This window comes from Sorex araneus, chromosome 11 (assembly GCF_027595985.1).
Source record: "Sorex araneus isolate mSorAra2 chromosome 11, mSorAra2.pri, whole genome shotgun sequence".
In the NCBI taxonomy this organism is placed as follows: Eukaryota; Metazoa; Chordata; class Mammalia; order Eulipotyphla; family Soricidae; genus Sorex; species Sorex araneus.
In genome coordinates, this window is record NC_073312.1 from 24,296,418 (window position 1) to 24,312,930 (window position 16,513).

Consider the following 16,513-nt stretch of genomic DNA (forward strand, 5'->3'; position numbering starts at 1 on the left):
AACCAAATGAACACAGAACCTGCTACTGAAATCCCTCCAACAGAATGCTCAAGTGACCAAGTTCAAGTTCAGTTTGCCGGATCCCTTTTGCTTACTGAATGATCTCGACCGGACCCAGGCACCCTTCTCAGGGACAGCTCTCTACGCATCAGGGCACGGATGAGTAACCGTGATGTTTGCCAAATTCTATTCCCAGCACGGCCAGGTGGGAATGGAAGGGAGAGAGTTCTCCTAATTCCACGGTCAGACAGGAAACAGAGGAGGGAGAGGCCCCAAGGGCCGGAGCACGTGCCCTGCCTGGGTTCCATCCCTGGCACCACATGGTCCCCTGAGCACTGCCAGGCGTGGCTCCCAAACAACACTAGGGAACCTTCTATTGCCTCCACCGACCTGAACCGTGGCCCCTGCTGCACTCGGGGCCCCAAAGCACAAGAGGAGGCCCGCGGGTTTCTGGCCTCTCTGGCTTCCCATACTTCTTCTTCCAAGGAAGAACCCCATCCTCTGGATGCTGTGAGCACTGTTTGGGGCACAGGGACACCGAGATGAATGCGACACTGTTCCTCTGCCCAAGCGGCTCAGGGTTTGGAAGGGAAAAAGAAACCTTGCTGGGCAGAGAAACTAAAACCGCCGTATTGTATGTGCAGCTCCTCGGGCTGACCCTGCGTGGTGCACATCCGGGCCGGCGCCTGCCAGTGGAAACTAAAGTCACGTGGTCCTGGCCACCTCCCTGGGCCTTGCTTGGCCATATTGTCCACTTGGCCTGGGGTATGGACAAAGCACTCGCGTATCCCCAAGCCAGGGCCGGGCAGCACGAGCTCGGCACCTGTAGACAAAGGGCATGGTTAAAAAAAGCAGTGCCGGGGCTTGGGGAGACGGCTGGCAGGGCTGAAAGGCATGCTCTGCATGCATGCAGGAGGGCGACTCCACCCCTGGCATTGCAAGGGCCCCCCACAGCCAGACACAGCCCCTTGGTGCCACTGAGACGGAGCTCCCGTCCCCATGAAGAAGCGAGGCTGAGTGTGGGGCCCACCGCGTAGCCTGATCCTGGTGAGCGGGAAGGGACTTAGGCCAACAGAAACATAGCAGAGGCTTCGTTAGCTCTTTCGCCGTGTTGCCATGTTCTTGTTTTGTTCTAGATCCACACCCGGCAATACTTGGGGGGATCCTTCTGGCTCTGAGCTCAGGAAGCGCTCCTGGCCGTGAGGGGGAGCGTATGGGGTGCCGGGGATCGCACTCAGATCAGTGATGTGCAAGGCGAGTGAGTGCCTTAACCGCTATACTGTCCCTCCGGCCCCTACTGCCGAGTGGCTGGTCGGCCCGTCGGGCCTGCGCTGAGTCGGCAGATCTGGGCCGGCTTCTGCCCCAGCACACGCTCTCGGACGCCAGGGCCAAGCACCCGCTTTCACAAGGACCCAGAGTGGTTCTCCCAAGTTTACCAGGCCCCGAAATGCCATTCTTCTGGCACTGGCTCCCCCAGAACAATTAAAAAATGTCCCCAAAGTTTCTAAAAGAGTCCGTGTGGCCTACGACCCAGCACAGGAAAGAATCCAGTGACGCTCCTGCCTCGAGAAAATTTACCAGCCAAGGTCCCGGCTCCGAGCACAGGGCAGCCAGCGGGTCCTAAGCGAGGCGTGGAATGGAATGTGTCTGAAATCTAAACAAGTGGCATCCTCGTGACCCCCTGCTGTCGGCTCCTCTCTGGGCACCTCCAAGCCCAGGGCAGGAAGCAGGGCTGATGGGACCCCACGCTGTCTTCCTGCCCGCCTCCGCTTTCCGCAGGAGAGCAGGCCCCACGACGCATCAATGACCCTGGTGTCCCCAAGTACTTCCTGCCCAGTATAGCTCACTCCTGTTGTTCCTCCCTTGTCCCCAGTTACACCCCCCCCAGGGCCCTCCAAGATGCTGGAGATGGTCTTGGCTGAGAACTGACATTTTCTGCTGCAGAAAGAAAGAGGGTGGACATATAAGGAAGACAAAAAGTGGATTCAGGCTCTATAGCAGGGAGCCCCGAGGACCAGTACACAGGCTAAGAGCACCTGCCCTGTACGCCTCTGGCCATGAGTTCAGATCCCCAGTGTCACAGGACAACAGGACAGTAGTTAGGGAGCTTACCTTGCATGCAGCCAACCTGGGTTCAATTCCCAGCATCCCATATGGTCCCCCACAGCCCATTAGGAATGATCCTTGAGCACAGAGCCAGGTCTAAGCCTTGAGCATCACCAGGTGTGCGTCCCCGCACCCGCCAAAAAAAACCATATTCCAGCGAACAGATTCCCAGCACCCCATGACACCAGGCATGTTCCTGGAAGCTCTTCTGTCGGCGGCCCCTGCACAAGTGATTTCCAGCGACACTGCAACCAGGTATGTGTAAGGGTCACACACAGGGTGCCAGGGCCAGTGAATATCACAGCGCAAAAGATGCGCCTGCCACCCTCTAACAAGCAAGCAGTGGGTGAAAGGAAAGTGGACCCCAGCGAGCAATGCCACCAGAGGTGTGACCCCCGCCCCCCCGGGCCAGTTACCACCAGAGTGTCACCACCAGGAGCTGGAATGATAGCACAGCGGGTAGGGCGTTTGCCTTGCACGCGGCCAACCCGGGTTCAATTCCCAGCATCCCATGTGGTCCCCTGAGCACCACCAGGGGTAATTCCTGAGTGCAGAACCAGGAGTGACCCCTGTGCATTGCCAGGTGTGACTCAAAAAGCAAAAAAACCCAAAAAAACAAAAACAAAACAGAGTGTCACCACCAACCAAGGGAACGAGGAGGGCACAGAAGTGAAACAGAACTATCCTAAAGGCCCGTACAAGGCATGACGGAGGACTGACGTCCGAGCGGCGGAGCACCTGCAGTCTGCGGGGAGGCCTGGTAACTGGGGGTGTGTCCCAGGCTGCCCCCCAGCACGAAGGACAGATCCTGGCTCCCCCAGAGGACTCCCAAGAGCCACCCATGGTAGGAGTGGCTGAGTCCATCAGATGGGGTGACCCCGACCTGACACGACTACACTTTCTGGGACCGGCTCCAAGAGAACACAGTATCGGCAGCTGCCAAGCCAAAGGCATGGGCGCAAAAGACACGTAAGACCCAGGCGGAACTGGAAAGAACATTTTTTACGATGAAAAGGGACGAGCGGTTTGCCTTTTGCACATGTGCAAAAAATTATCTTAATTCTAATGGCAACGGAAACCGTGGGACTAACAACATTTTCCTTAACAGTTTCCAGGTCCTAACAGTGCTATTCTTAGCTCATCCACTGTAAAGGTCAATTTAATCAGCGCAAGAACTTTCTAAGGACCGGCAGAGAGGGACACCGGGCAGCAGAGAGGGACACTGGGCAGCGTGGTTCCCTCGGGACACCTTCCATCAGCCAACTGATGGGACTGGAAAACTCGGAGAGCAACTGGCTCCTGTCATCCCATGTCCTTAGGAAAGACCACAGTGCCGAAAGCGGAAAAGCGAAGGGCCAGAGAGATGGGACAGGAGGTAAGGCGTTTGCCCTGCATGCAGCCAACCTGGGTTCAAGCCCAGGAACCCCAGGTGGTCCCTGAGCCCTGCCAGGAATGATCCCTGGATGCAGAGTCGGGGAGTATTCCCTGAGCACCGATGGGTGTGGCCAAAAACAAAACACAAATGTGAAAGTGAAAAATAAGCCCTTGACCTTTCATGTGTGATGCCCTAGGTTGGATCCCCAGCACTGCAAAAAGAAGTGAAAAAATAGGAAAATCTGACAGGATTTTCACAGGATGCTGGAGAGCAGAGGGTATGACCTTGGCTGTTGGAATCGAATGGATTTGGGACACCACACCTGAATTTCCCCACAGGGAAGAGAGACGGCTTCTAATTCCACAAACTGACTTCATAAATATGTGACTAATATCCCTGCTCATGTGCTGGCTGCACTGTGCTGGCTGCTACAGCAATGAGAAAGGCCCTGTGGGGAGAGGGCCAGAGAGACAGCACAGCGGGGAGGGCCCTCGCCTGTGGGAGAGGGAGGCCAGCAGGTGGGCGCTTGCCTGGCACACATGCACACAGCTGGCCCAGGTTTCATCCCAAGCACACTCTCGTCCCCTAACCCTGCCAGGAGTGAGCCCTGAGCAAAGAGCCCGGAGTGAGCCCTGAGCACCGCTGAGTGTGGCCCCAAAACAGAAAGAGAAGATGATTCCGCATCTGCCAATGCAACTGAGTAGGTAACTTTAAAAGTACTTCTATTTAAAAATTATTCCTGGGGCTGGAGCAATAGCACAGCGGGTAGGGCATTTGCCTTGCATGCAGCCGACCCGGGTTCGATTCCCAGCATCCCATATGGTCCCCCGAGCACCGCCAGGAATGATTCCTGAGTGCAGAGCCAGGAACAACCCCTGTGCATTGCTGGGTGTGACCCAAAAAGCAAAAAAAAAAAAAAAAATTATTCCTAAGGGCCAGAGTGATAATAAAGGGTATAGGACATGACGGTCCTCCGAACCCCACGATCTCTGAGTGCAAAGCCAGAAGTCAGCCTCGAGCACCGCCGGGTGTGGCCCAAAAGAGGGGGAAAAAAAAAGTATTTCTAGGAATCAAGTTTGAAAATGCTGATCCCTAGAAATACTGATTATGTAACACTATTCTTTTAATTACACAGCTGGCCTCTAAGAAAGCAAGCCAGATTCTTCCTGGGGGCAGTAACGTTGAGGGAATCAGGAGCAACCGTGGTCCGGAAGGCCAGGCTTCCCCACTGTCCCGAGAAGAGGGCGAATCTCTGCTCTTGGGCCCACCTGGAATGAAGCATTGCTCTGACTCCCACATGGAGCCAGGCCCCTCGGACGAGAGCACATCCTAGGAGAACAGCTCGGGGACCACAGTGCCGGGCACGAGGAGACGACTTGTGAGGGGGTTGAACAAAAGGACCAGGAGGTGGGTCAGTGGCGGAGCACGGATCTCGCCTGTGAGTCCCCGGGTTATAATCTCCACTGTCACCAAGAAAACTGAGAAGAAAAGTGTTTCTTCTAAGAACCTGTAAATACAGTTCTTCTCACTAGTCCTCTGGGAGACAGGGGACATCTGAACTGTCTGCCGGCTGATGCCGGGGCCAGTGGAAGCACTGAACCGAAGGGGGCCACAATGCAGGGGGGAATAGCAAGTGCACTCAAAGCCACCAACCCACACCATATGGTCCCACTGAGCCCCGCCAGGGGTGAACACAGGGTCAGGCATAGGCCCTAAGCACCTCTGGGTGTGCCCCCCATCAGGAAAGGGAAGGAAGGAAGGAAGGAAGGAAGGAAGGAAGGAAGGAAGGAAGGAAGGAAGGAAGGAAGGAAGGAAGGAAGGAAGGAAGGAAGGAAGGAAGGAGGAAAGGAGGGAGGGAGGGAGGAGGAAAGGAGGAAGGGAGGGAGGGACGAAGGGAGGAGGGAGGGATGGAGGGAGGCAGGGAGGGAGGAAGGGAGGAAGGGAAGGAGGAAGAAAAGGAGGGAGGGAGGGAAGAAAGGAGGGAAGGAGGAAAGGAGGAGGAAGGGAGGAAGGGAGGAAAGAAGTAAAGAGACTGTGTGGCTGAGCACAGTAAATCTCAGGGGTAGTAGTCTGGAAAGTGTATGAGAACAATAGTTAAATAAATACCCAAATACCCAGCGGACCACACACAGCTTGTAAATCATGTTGGCACCAATTGTTTCTTCCTTAGTTTATGGTAACAGCAAAAGGAAAATATTTTTGCAATTCTAAATTTTTGCAATTCCCCCCCCTTTATTTTGGATGGGGGCCTGAGCCACACCCAGTGGTATGTTGGGGGATGGGGAAGACCATGTTCCCCGGATCTTAGCCAAAGCTCCGGCACGCAGGGCGCGCACTCCAGCCCTCTGAGCTACCCAGCTGGCCCCTCATATCAGACCTCCCTCCTTTGTTTTCAACCCTACTGAGACTGTGGGCTGGTACTGCTGAGTTAGCAACCAGGTTTCCCACCCATCGCTGGGGCAGGGGTAGCTTTCACAGAAGCAGACCAAACGCCGGCACTGCACACCTACCGGAGCAAAGTCCTATCTGATTTGGTAATCCCCTGTAACCAAATAACCAGGTCTTCATAAACAAGGCAGACTCCAAATGGTTAACTGACAAAAGACAGCAAGCAACTTGAACTTACAATTGCCTGGTTTTGTTTTATCCATCTAGAACCTTCAAATTCTCAAAATGTAGCTCTTTAGGGTCCTAGGTGGTCATAAAAAATATTCTTTAGGGGGCTAGAGCAACTGCACAGCGGGTAGGGCATTTGCCTTGCAAGTGGCTGACCCAGGTTTGAGTCCCAGCATCCCATATGGTCCCCGAGCACAGGGGTAATACCTGAGTGCAGAGGCAGGAGGAACCCCTGAAAATTGCCAGGTGTGACCACAAAGCCAAAAAAAAAAAAATCTTTAAAACTCTGGACCTACCTATATTCTTGCAATATTATTTCCCAATACTACAGGTTTGAAGGCTGCTTAAAGAGTCGAGGGAAATAAGAAAAACTGATCAAGGGCCCCTACTTTGAATTGAGAGAAAGGAAGTCCTGGAGATTGAGCTGGAGGAAAGTGAGGTCAAGAAGAATGAGTCAGCAGCAGCGAAGTCTCCTAAACCTGATCTCCCCTTAGTCCAATCTCCTATTCTTGGATGGTAGAGCCTGTCAAGATTACTTTTATAGCCTCCACTATATATCATCATCATCATCATCATCCTGTTGATGGTCAAATTTCTCAAGCGGTCTCAGTAACGTCTCCATTCGTCCTAGCCCTGAGATTTTAGCAGCCTCTCTTTACTCGTCCTTCCCAAAGATGCCACAATGGAGGCTCTTCAGAGTCAGGGGAATGAGACCCAGCATTGTTACTGGTTTTGGCATATTAATACACCACAGGGACGTACATGTATACACATACACATATATATATATACATACACACATATATATGTATGTATTAGATATAACAATATAACAATTACTCCTCAAAGTTTCACTAGCTAAAGAGAGGATCCATTCCATTCTTTCTGATACAGGACAAGCTAAAGTTAACCAAGACTACTTTGCACTGGGAGAAGAGAAATATATTTTTTTTTTCCCAGGAATGAATTTTTATCCTACTTGGTTGAGAACATTCATTTCCCCAAAGATCCAAGTATCTGGGAGAGACGAGCAGGATCAATCAAGCAAGTAATCAAGCCTAACCTGATAAAATTAGGCTCACGGGCCGGGGCAATATTGTTCAGCAGCTAAGGTGCTTGACTTGCATATGACAGATCTGGGTTCGACCCCTGTGGTCCCCTAAGACCCCCAAGAGCAATCCCTGCGTGAGGCACCAGAATAGGCCCTCAACACAGCCAGCTGTGGCTCCCTGAACAAACAAACAGATAAAATAAAATCTGGCCTCGTGTCTCAGATTTGCTATCGGGCTATCCCTTACAAACTCGAACACAGGTTCACTGTACACATGCTCCCCGCCCTTCGCCCCAAGCAGAGCTTCTCGAACTTTCCTCAGAGTTCACAGGAAAGTCCTAGTTGTCTTTTCCCGTACTCCTAACCACACACTCGAGGGCCAGGCCACGTCAGGGCCACCTCGGGGGAGGGTGTTTGGTCTCAGTTTTGACATTTCTCAGGCGAGCCCAGCATGCTGTGATTGGGAAAAAAATGGATCATACTTGGGTCTTTTTTCTTAAAATTTTAGCATTTGTTGACCTCGGGAGGCGCTACAGAGTGCCTTGAGGGGGAAGAGAAGCCTAGAAAAAAAGGGGGGCGGCCGGTGCCTCAGAACGGGGCTGCAGTGAGTGGTCCCAAGGGTTCTCTGAGGCGGGGACAAGAGTCCTTTCACTCTAACTGATGGAGGCAGGGAGAGAGCAGGGAAGGGCCCCACGACAGTGAAACCTCGAGGGAAGAAAGTCACCAGAGTTTACGATGAAATTCCTGCAAAGTAAAAGTCCTAAGGTCGAACAAGACCTTCAGCAGCAAAACCCTGAGCAGACTGGACCCCCTCCCCGTGAAGGAAATTCCACGAATACCCTCAAACCTCTCCCTTAATCCAATTAACTTTATCCATTCAGCCCCAGAAAAGACTTCGGAACATTCCAGACCAAGATATGCTGCCTGAGCCCATGTGCTGCTTGCGCCCGTGTGGCCGAGCACATGTGATGCCCGAGCACATGTGTCGCCCACAGCTCCTCTCCCAGTACACCTCGTGAGAGGTGTACTTCCATGCTTTCATGTCTAATGCTGGGATGTGTGTAGGGGCGCTCTCCGCCCCAGGAGAAGCCCTGGCTCGATTCCCGTCAGAGAGACAGGGACAGACAGAGAATGACCTCAGGAAACAGCGGGGAACTGATTAATGCCCAGAGACAATGAAAATGAAGGGCGGGGGAACTGGTCTTTAGCAGGAAGCCTGCTCTAGTAACAGGTGGGAAGGGGGCACGGAGTTAGGACAGGGAAGGGACCACGACAGCAATGAGAGGGGGGAGTGGTCGCTCTGAATGAGCACTGCGTGCTGAGAGGAGGCAGAGTGGTACGCATGACGCAAACCAGTGCTTCAAAGAAAAAGAGAGAAAGAAAAACAGTGCCTGCCATCGCGGCAGGCTTGGGGGAGAAGGGACACTGGGGACACCGGTGGAAGGAACTTGGACTCTGGTGAAGGGACTGGTGCTCGAACACTGTCTGCCTGAAATTCAATCTTAAATAATTTTGTAACTTTGTAATTTATGGGCTGGAGCAATAGCACAGCGGGTAGGGCGTTTGCCTTGCACACAGTCGACCCGGGTTCGATTCCTCCGTCCCTCTCGGAGAGCCTGGTGAGCTACCGAGAGTATCTTGCCAGCACGGCAGAGCCTGGCAAGCTCCCCTTGGCGTATTCGATATGCCAAAAACAGTAACAACAATCTCACAACTGGTGCCCCCTTGAGCAAACTGATGAACAGGAAGACAGTGCTACAGTGCTACTGTGTAACTTATGGTGATTCAATAAATTTCTTTAAAACAATACTTTAAAAAAATAAAGGAGCCAGAGAAACAGTACAGTGGGTAGGGTGCTTGCCTCACAGGTGACCAACCCGGGTTTGATGCTTGCCCTACACGCAGCCAATCCAGGTTTGATCCCCAGCATCCCATACAGTCTCCGGAGCACCACCAGGAGTGATTCTTGAATGCAGAGCCTGGAGAAACCCCTGAGCATTGCCAAGTATGGCCCCCAAACAAAACAACAGCAAAAACCAGAAACAAGTAGAGTCAGGGCAGATGATAAAAAATGGAACTGGGGCTGGAGCAACAGCACAGCGGGTAGGGCATTTGCCTTGCACACAGCCAACCTGGGTTCGATTCCCAGCATCCCATATTACCCCTGAGCACCGCCAGGAGTAATTCCTGAGTGCGTGAGCCAGGAGTAACCCCCGAGCATTGCCAGGTGTGACCCAAAGAGCAAGAAAACGGAAAAATGGAACTCTGCTCAGTCGGCAGGGCTGCTCCCCACTGCAGCCACCAGGGAACGGTGTGGAGCCTCCCCCCAAATGAAGGACGAAACTTCCACGTGACCCAGTGACTCCCTCCTGGGCATCTAACCTCGGAGCACTGATCCGCACGCACAGACGATTATTAATTTAATTAGTGAAACATTAATTCGCAGGCACACCTGCCTGCATTGCAACATTACGCACAGCAGTCAGATCTGGAAACACGCCATGTGCTAGAAACAGGCAAATGGGTAACAAAGTCTCAGCTCGCCTGTACCATGGGCTACTCAGCCGCCAGAAACAATGAAACCTTGCAGCTCACTGAAACCCGGGTGGCTGGCTAAGTGAGTCAGAAGGAAGAGGACTATTTACCACGTGATCCTGCTCTCTGGTGGAGTAGAAAGAAGCCAAGCAAGGGAACAGCCAATCTCAATGGAAACAAACCCTGGAGACAGAGCCAGGAGAACAGTAAACTGAGACTGCAAACAGGGTTAAGGGGAAAGAAGGGACCTGGGGAGAGGGGTGGCGGGCTACTGACACGCAGGTGGTAGAATGATGCAGGGCCACCGCAAGTATGACACAGTAACATCAATGCTACTGCAAACCATGAGACAGAAGAAGAAGGAGGGGGGGAGGGAGGAGGAGGAGGAAGAAGAGGAAGAGGAAGAGAAATGTAGCTCAGCAACAGCCTTGCTTCTCACATTTAAGATTCAACCCCTGGCCCTGGCAACACAAAAAGGAAAACAAAAAATGATGACTACAACAAATGGGCAACACAGTTCTCGTCTGCTAAAAATGACATCAAATTGGCTGGACAGATAGTACAAGGAGAGAGGGTGTTTGCCTTGCATGCAGACAAACAGGTTTCATCTCTGGCATCGCAGAAGTAGCCCAACCCCACCAGGAGTAATCCCTGAGTGCAGAACCAGGAGCACTGTCAGGTATAGCCCCAAGAATAAAACAAAACACAAAAATGTAAAATAAAACGAATCTCCTCTTCCTAGGATCCAAACTACATTCCAACAGACTTACCCCCATGAGTAGCCACTTAAAATAAAGGGATACTGATTTACACTCTCTACTTCATTCCACTAAAAAAACCAACCAAACAAACAAAAAAAAAACCACATACAAGGGCTGCAACAATAGAATACAGCATATAGGGGTCTTGCATTGCACACAGAGATTAATCCCTGGCACCCCATACCAGGAATGATCCCTGAATGCAGAGCCAGGAGTAAAGCCCTGAGCACGGCTGGGTGTGTCCCCAAAACAAAACATACAGCAGGTTACAGAGAGATAGGAAGGGGTTAAGGCGCCTGCCAGCTGGGTTCCATCCCCATCGCTTTCTGTAATCACCTCCCCCCTCCCCGCCCCAGCACTCCTCAGGGTTCCGCCCTGAGCACGAAACCAGGAATAATCTCTGAGAACTGCCAGGTATGGCCCAAGCTCCCCCCTCAGCCACCCCTAGAGCAGATCACAAAATATGCAGCGAGGAGAGTGACGTGCGAGCTCGGTCCATCACCTGTGCCAGCGCTTCCAAAGCTCCACGGCAGCTAGATCTTCATTAATAGGCCCCAAACAGAGCAGCCGGCAGAGAAATTAAAACCCATTTCCTGTGTTGCTATTAGGAACCTGAACATTAAACTCAGAAAAAGCCACTTAATTCTGGTAGGAAAATCCCAGAGCAGAGTGCCCCGTGGGTTTATTAAAAGATTCGCGGTTGGGGGGCTGGGGGGGAGAGGCTGGAGAGAGTGTCCGGAGGGAAGGCGCTGGCCTTGCACGTGGCCGCAATGGCTGTGACCCTGGTTCTGTTCCGAGCACCACACACGGTCCCTTGAACACCGCCAGAGCCACTGCTGAGCACAGAGCCAGGAATAGGCCTTGAGGGCTGCCAGGTGTGGCCCCGCTCACCTCACCCCCCCCCAAAAAAAAAGATCCTGAGGGGACCAAAGGGAGGGGAGTGAGTATAGGGGGAAAACTCTTTTGCCTTGCAAGCAGCTAACCCTGGTTTGATCTTGGCACCTCCTGGTCGACCCCCTGAGTACTACCAGGAGTGACCCCCCGAGCACAGAGCAGGGAGTAGCCCAAGTCTCAGCAGGGGGGTGGCCCCCAAACTCAAAAACCCTAAATATGAACCAACAAATAAATAGAAGAGCCTTGGCGTTGGGGCTGGGTGCGTGCAGACCGGAGCGGGCGGGCTGGCGGCACTGCCCTGGGAGACGGGGTGTATGCACGACACTCGGCGGGAAAGGCAGTCCTGCCACCCCTGCCACCCCGACACCCGCCTTTCTTCTGCCGTCCCGCAGGAGGCGGCAGGTACGGCAACTGGGAATTTTCCACAGGAAGGCAACTTGGAATCGGCCTCGTCTGGGCCTCTGGTCTCTCCGTCCAGGTCAGGGCTGGTGCCGAGGGCAGGGGACACACGCAGAGGCGGTGGTGCCAGGGTCGGTTACGGCAGGCGGCAGCTGGGCAGAGCTGCTGCTTCCCGCCCCCGTGGCATCCCTGCCTCTTCCTGTTCGAAAGCGGAGGCGGAAAATCGCGGGCCCTAGACCCAGCCCTTGTGCTCTGCAGGTGGGAGGCCCTGTTTGACCTCAGCACTGCACGATCCCCCAAGCAGCGCCGGGAGAGACCCCCCCACCCCCTGCAAGACCGCAGAGAGCAAAATAAGAAGAGAACCGGCTGGTGGTATTTTTAAACCAGAAGGATTCCAGCCGAAATCCAGGCTCTGGTTCCTCGAGTGAAAGTTCGGCAGAACCTCCCTGATACCCTCCAGCGCAACAGTCACCCCAGGAGGGGGCCTCCAGGGACCTCCAGGGACCTGCCCAGAAAGCCAGTAACAGATCACTCTTGCCTTGAGGCCAGGCACGCCACAGATGACACCACAGAAGCAGCAGCTGCCCAGCGGCCTCCAGAGAGGCCCAGGCAACAGCTGCCACGAGCCAAGGCCCCTCCGATAGAGGAGGGGCGTCTGCAGGCAGGAAGGGAACACCCCAGGAACCAGGAACCCTGACGGCGCTCAGAGTGCTCAGGGGCTGTGCACCAGGCATTTGGTGAGGTGCGTTTACCCACGTGTGGTATCCCCCCCCCACACACACACACACACGTTGCGGGGCGAGATGGGGCTCCCAAGCAGTGCTCTAGGGGCCAGGGGCTACCCCAGCAATACTCTGCCGAGCAGGCCAGAGGCTGTGTGGTCAGGCCTGGTGATGTGGGGCTGACGGGGCCACGGGAGCAGAGGACACAGAGTGCCAGGGATGGTGCGTGGGTTCCTGACCACTGAGCTACCTTCTTAGCCCCAGGGATCCTTTTCATCAGAAACGAGGGAACAGTCCCAGAACGGTCACAGAGAGAAAGCAAGTTTCCCAGCATTCTACTCCACATGGCAGTGGAAATAACTTCATGCTCAAGGATTAAACTTCCAGCCCCGATGCTGACAGGCACAAACTGAGGAACTTTGTAACAACTAAATAGTAGTATTTTGTTGTTGTTGTTGCTTTTTTTTTTTTTGGGGTCACACCCTGCGATGCACAGGGGTTACTCCTGGCTCTGCACTCAGGAATTACCCCTGGTGGTGCTCAGGGGACCCTATGGGATGCTGGGAATCGAACCCAGGTCAGCCACGTGCAAGGCAAATGCCCTATCCGCCATGCTATCACTCCAGCCCCAAATAGTAATATTTTTTTATGATTAGAAGAGGAAGAAAAAAAATTTCTATGTCAATTCTTCTTGCTGAACCCTTCCTGAAAGCATTCAGTTTCATTCCCAGCTCACTCACAAGTTTACCAATACAACTCAGTTTTCTCTTTCAGAGGACTGAGCTCTTCAAGGTATAAGGCAATCTGTTGCCAAAGTGCCGGACCAGAGTCACCAGCTCTGCTGGACGATGAAGAGAACAACGTGGGGGGCGCAGAAACAGCCCTCATTTCAAGCCGAAGCCCCAGTCTCACCCGTTTTCTCTTCACAGCACCTACAGGCTTTGGCCGGGGCTGACAATGACAGGACTTGCTTTGTGCGCCTGTCTCTGCAGAGATCTGTCCCAGTGTCACATGCAGCACTGCTCAAGGAAACCATTGGCTCTACCTCGGACAAGGGGTCACGTTAAAAACAATCTCAGGGCAGGAGAGAGAGCACAAAGAGCTGAGTAGCAAGCATTGCATGCGGGAGCCCCAAGTTCGACCCGGAGCACCGTCCACACCGCAGGCCAACAAAGAAACCCAGTAGGTCATCAGAGATAAACGACAACAAAGCAAGTCACAACCATCGATACCTGGCTTGAAGTGTGGTTTGGTACTAAAGGAGCCACAGTCAAATTATTTTTAGTACAGAGAGGTATTTAGGGGGCCAGAACAATAGTACAGCAGGCAGGGTGCTTGTCGTGCACGTGGTCAACTCGGGCTCAATCTCCAGCACCCCATATGGTCCCCCAAACAATGCCAGGAGTGATCCCTGAGCACAGAACAGGAGTGAGCCCTGAGCACCACCAGGTGTGGCCCAAATTAATCAAAGGTACTCTGAGACCCTATCCTTTGGGGAAGGGGTTATTCAGATTATTGAGAGGAAGAAACAAAATTTAGAAACTGCTGTTCCTGGTGATGCACCAACACCCCGTCCCCATTTGTGACAACTAACAATGTCCAAACACTACTGAGATGGGGGGGATGGGGAAACAGCCCCAGTTTAGGGATATTTTTTTATTTGGGTCTCTCTTAGCTGGAACCCTTTGGGTTTCTTGCATCTGGGTTTTGCATGCCTGAACTCTGGGGACTTCTCAGCTATGATTCCTTTATTCATTTATTTTTCCTTTATTTATTTTAATTTTTTTTTTTTGCTTTTTGGGTTACACCCAGTGATGCACAGGGGTCACTCCTGGCTCTGCACTCAGGAATTACCCCTGGTGGTGCTCAGGGGACCATATGGGATGCTGGGAATCTAACCCGGGTTGGCCACGTGCAAGGCAAACGCCCTCCCTGCTGTGCTATTGCTCTAGCCCCTACCCTCATATCTTTTTAAATAAATTTCAATAAAAAACTTTCTTGCTTTAGAAGAATAAGAGGAGGAGGAGGAGGACTATGATGACGAGGAGGGGAAGAGGAAGAGGAGATGTTGTTGTTGTTTTAGGAAGCCAGAATCAAATTTTTCTATTGGACTATTAGGGAATTAGGGGGCAGGAGGGATTTTATAGTACTTTTAAATTTTATTTATTTAAATTTTGGGCCACACCTAGCAATGCTCAGGGCTTACTTTTGGTTCTGAACTTAGAAATCACTCCTGGTGGTGCTCAGGGAACCCTAGGGGATGCCGGGGATAGAACCCGAGTCAGCCGTGCGCAAGTGCCTTGCCTGCTGCACTATCTCTCCAGCCCCTTTGTAGCAATTTTGAAAGAATTCCCAATTTACTCTGCTTGGCCGGAACTAAAATGTACCTCTTCAAGGAAAAGAAGTGGAAGGGGGTGGCTCCAACCCATGAGCTACCACTGGACGATGGGAATGTTTTCTCTGGCACCATCCTAGATAAAAGTCTCAAGACCAACTGTCTTCTTTCCCACTGAGGGTCCGTCCGTCCAGCTGCCCGTGGCTTCGCCGTGCTTTGATAAGAGGAATCTGGTGAGGAGACAAACCAGCCACGTTCCTCTAAGACAGGAACGGAGATGTCTTTGCAACAGAGATGATAAGGAGTTTAAAAATTCACCTGGAAGGACTAGGCTACTCGCCACCCTTTCTTTGGCACAGTGACAACAAGGGACGGAGGTGCTTCCTGGAGCTGCCACCTTCCCGTAAATCGCTTCAGATACGGATTTTGGCTTCAGCTTCTCGGAGTGCAAACAACAAGTGTCACCTTGGTGTTCTCTGCACCGTGTGTGGGCAGGGGCTGGTTTCCTTGGCACAGCCAGAGCGTGCAGCGAGCAAGTCTGGCCGCCAGCTTTTGGGGCACGCACCACCCCGAAACTACCCGTCAAGCAAGGCCACACTGAGGAGGCCCGCCCGCCCCCGCCAGGGCCGCACACGAGCAGCCCAGCAGGCACAGGTCACTTCTGGGGCCCTGGCCTCCTCACACAGGAGAAAGGAGACGAACCTCTTACTCAAGGCGGCCGTCGTGGCGAAACAGAAAATGTCACGGACACGTTTGCCTAATGCCCGGCTGCGTAGGTCCAGGGCTGTCCTTACAGGGCACCCAGCTTCTCTTCCTTCCCCTGACCCTGGGCTACCAAGTCCAACACTGCAGCCTCAGGACAATCAAGGACCAGGAGGTGACCTCCACTCCATCAAGCAAGCAGACGAGCTCCCCGGGACAGCACATGGTTTTTCTCCCTGCCTCGGATTCCAACCCGAGACAAGCGGGTGTACGTCTCAGGCGGTTCAGAGGGTACACTGCCTGAGAGCGTTTCCCCCCCGCCCCCCAGGGATGACTGGCAGGCACCACCACTGAGAAACGAAGGATTCCGAGGCACTGGGCAGTGGGCAGTTCACATTCCCCCATAGGATGATCCTGCAAGCACCACCAGGAGTGGTCTCGAGCACTGAGCCAGGAGTCAGCCCTGAGCACCGCCAGGTATAAACACACACACACACACACACACACACACATACACACACACCCTTCGCCCCTCTGCCACGACACAGAATGCGAGTCTGTCTTGATGGATGCAGCCTGCATCTCACCAACTAGGCCTTCCCCTCGGCTGGTGACCTTCCACACACCTGCAGGATGGCAACTACTCCTGCGTGACAGGGCCACCTGCGGCAGCCGAGTCCAGCCGCGCACCCCCTCGCTGAGACCCCATAGACACCTCCACTGGCAGAGAGTCCCCTCACCTGTGCCTACTCTCCTCCCCGTCCCCAAACCCCAGGAGGGCTCGGGGGGAGCCTGTACGCCTCCTAGCACCCACAGCGTCCTGGGGACAGGACTGGGACACGATCCTTCGGAGAGCCCCAACACTGGCGACGGGAATTCTCCCGCTTTCTGAGCCCGACGTGAAGCAGCTCATTCCCACCGCAGACTAAGAACACTCGGTGATAATCATGTCCTCCGGGAGGCAATCATCTGGACTGGCTCCGTCAGAAAGCCCATTTTCTGATCGCTGATAGCACG

General features: G+C 53.4%; 1 protein-coding gene across 3 annotated transcripts in view; it reads right to left on the minus strand.

Moving 5' to 3' along the window:
- Window positions 1-16,513, minus strand: part of WBP1L (WW domain binding protein 1 like) — a 65,255-nt gene that overhangs the window by 12,311 nt on the left and 36,431 nt on the right. The gene's annotated exons all lie outside the window — the stretch shown is intronic.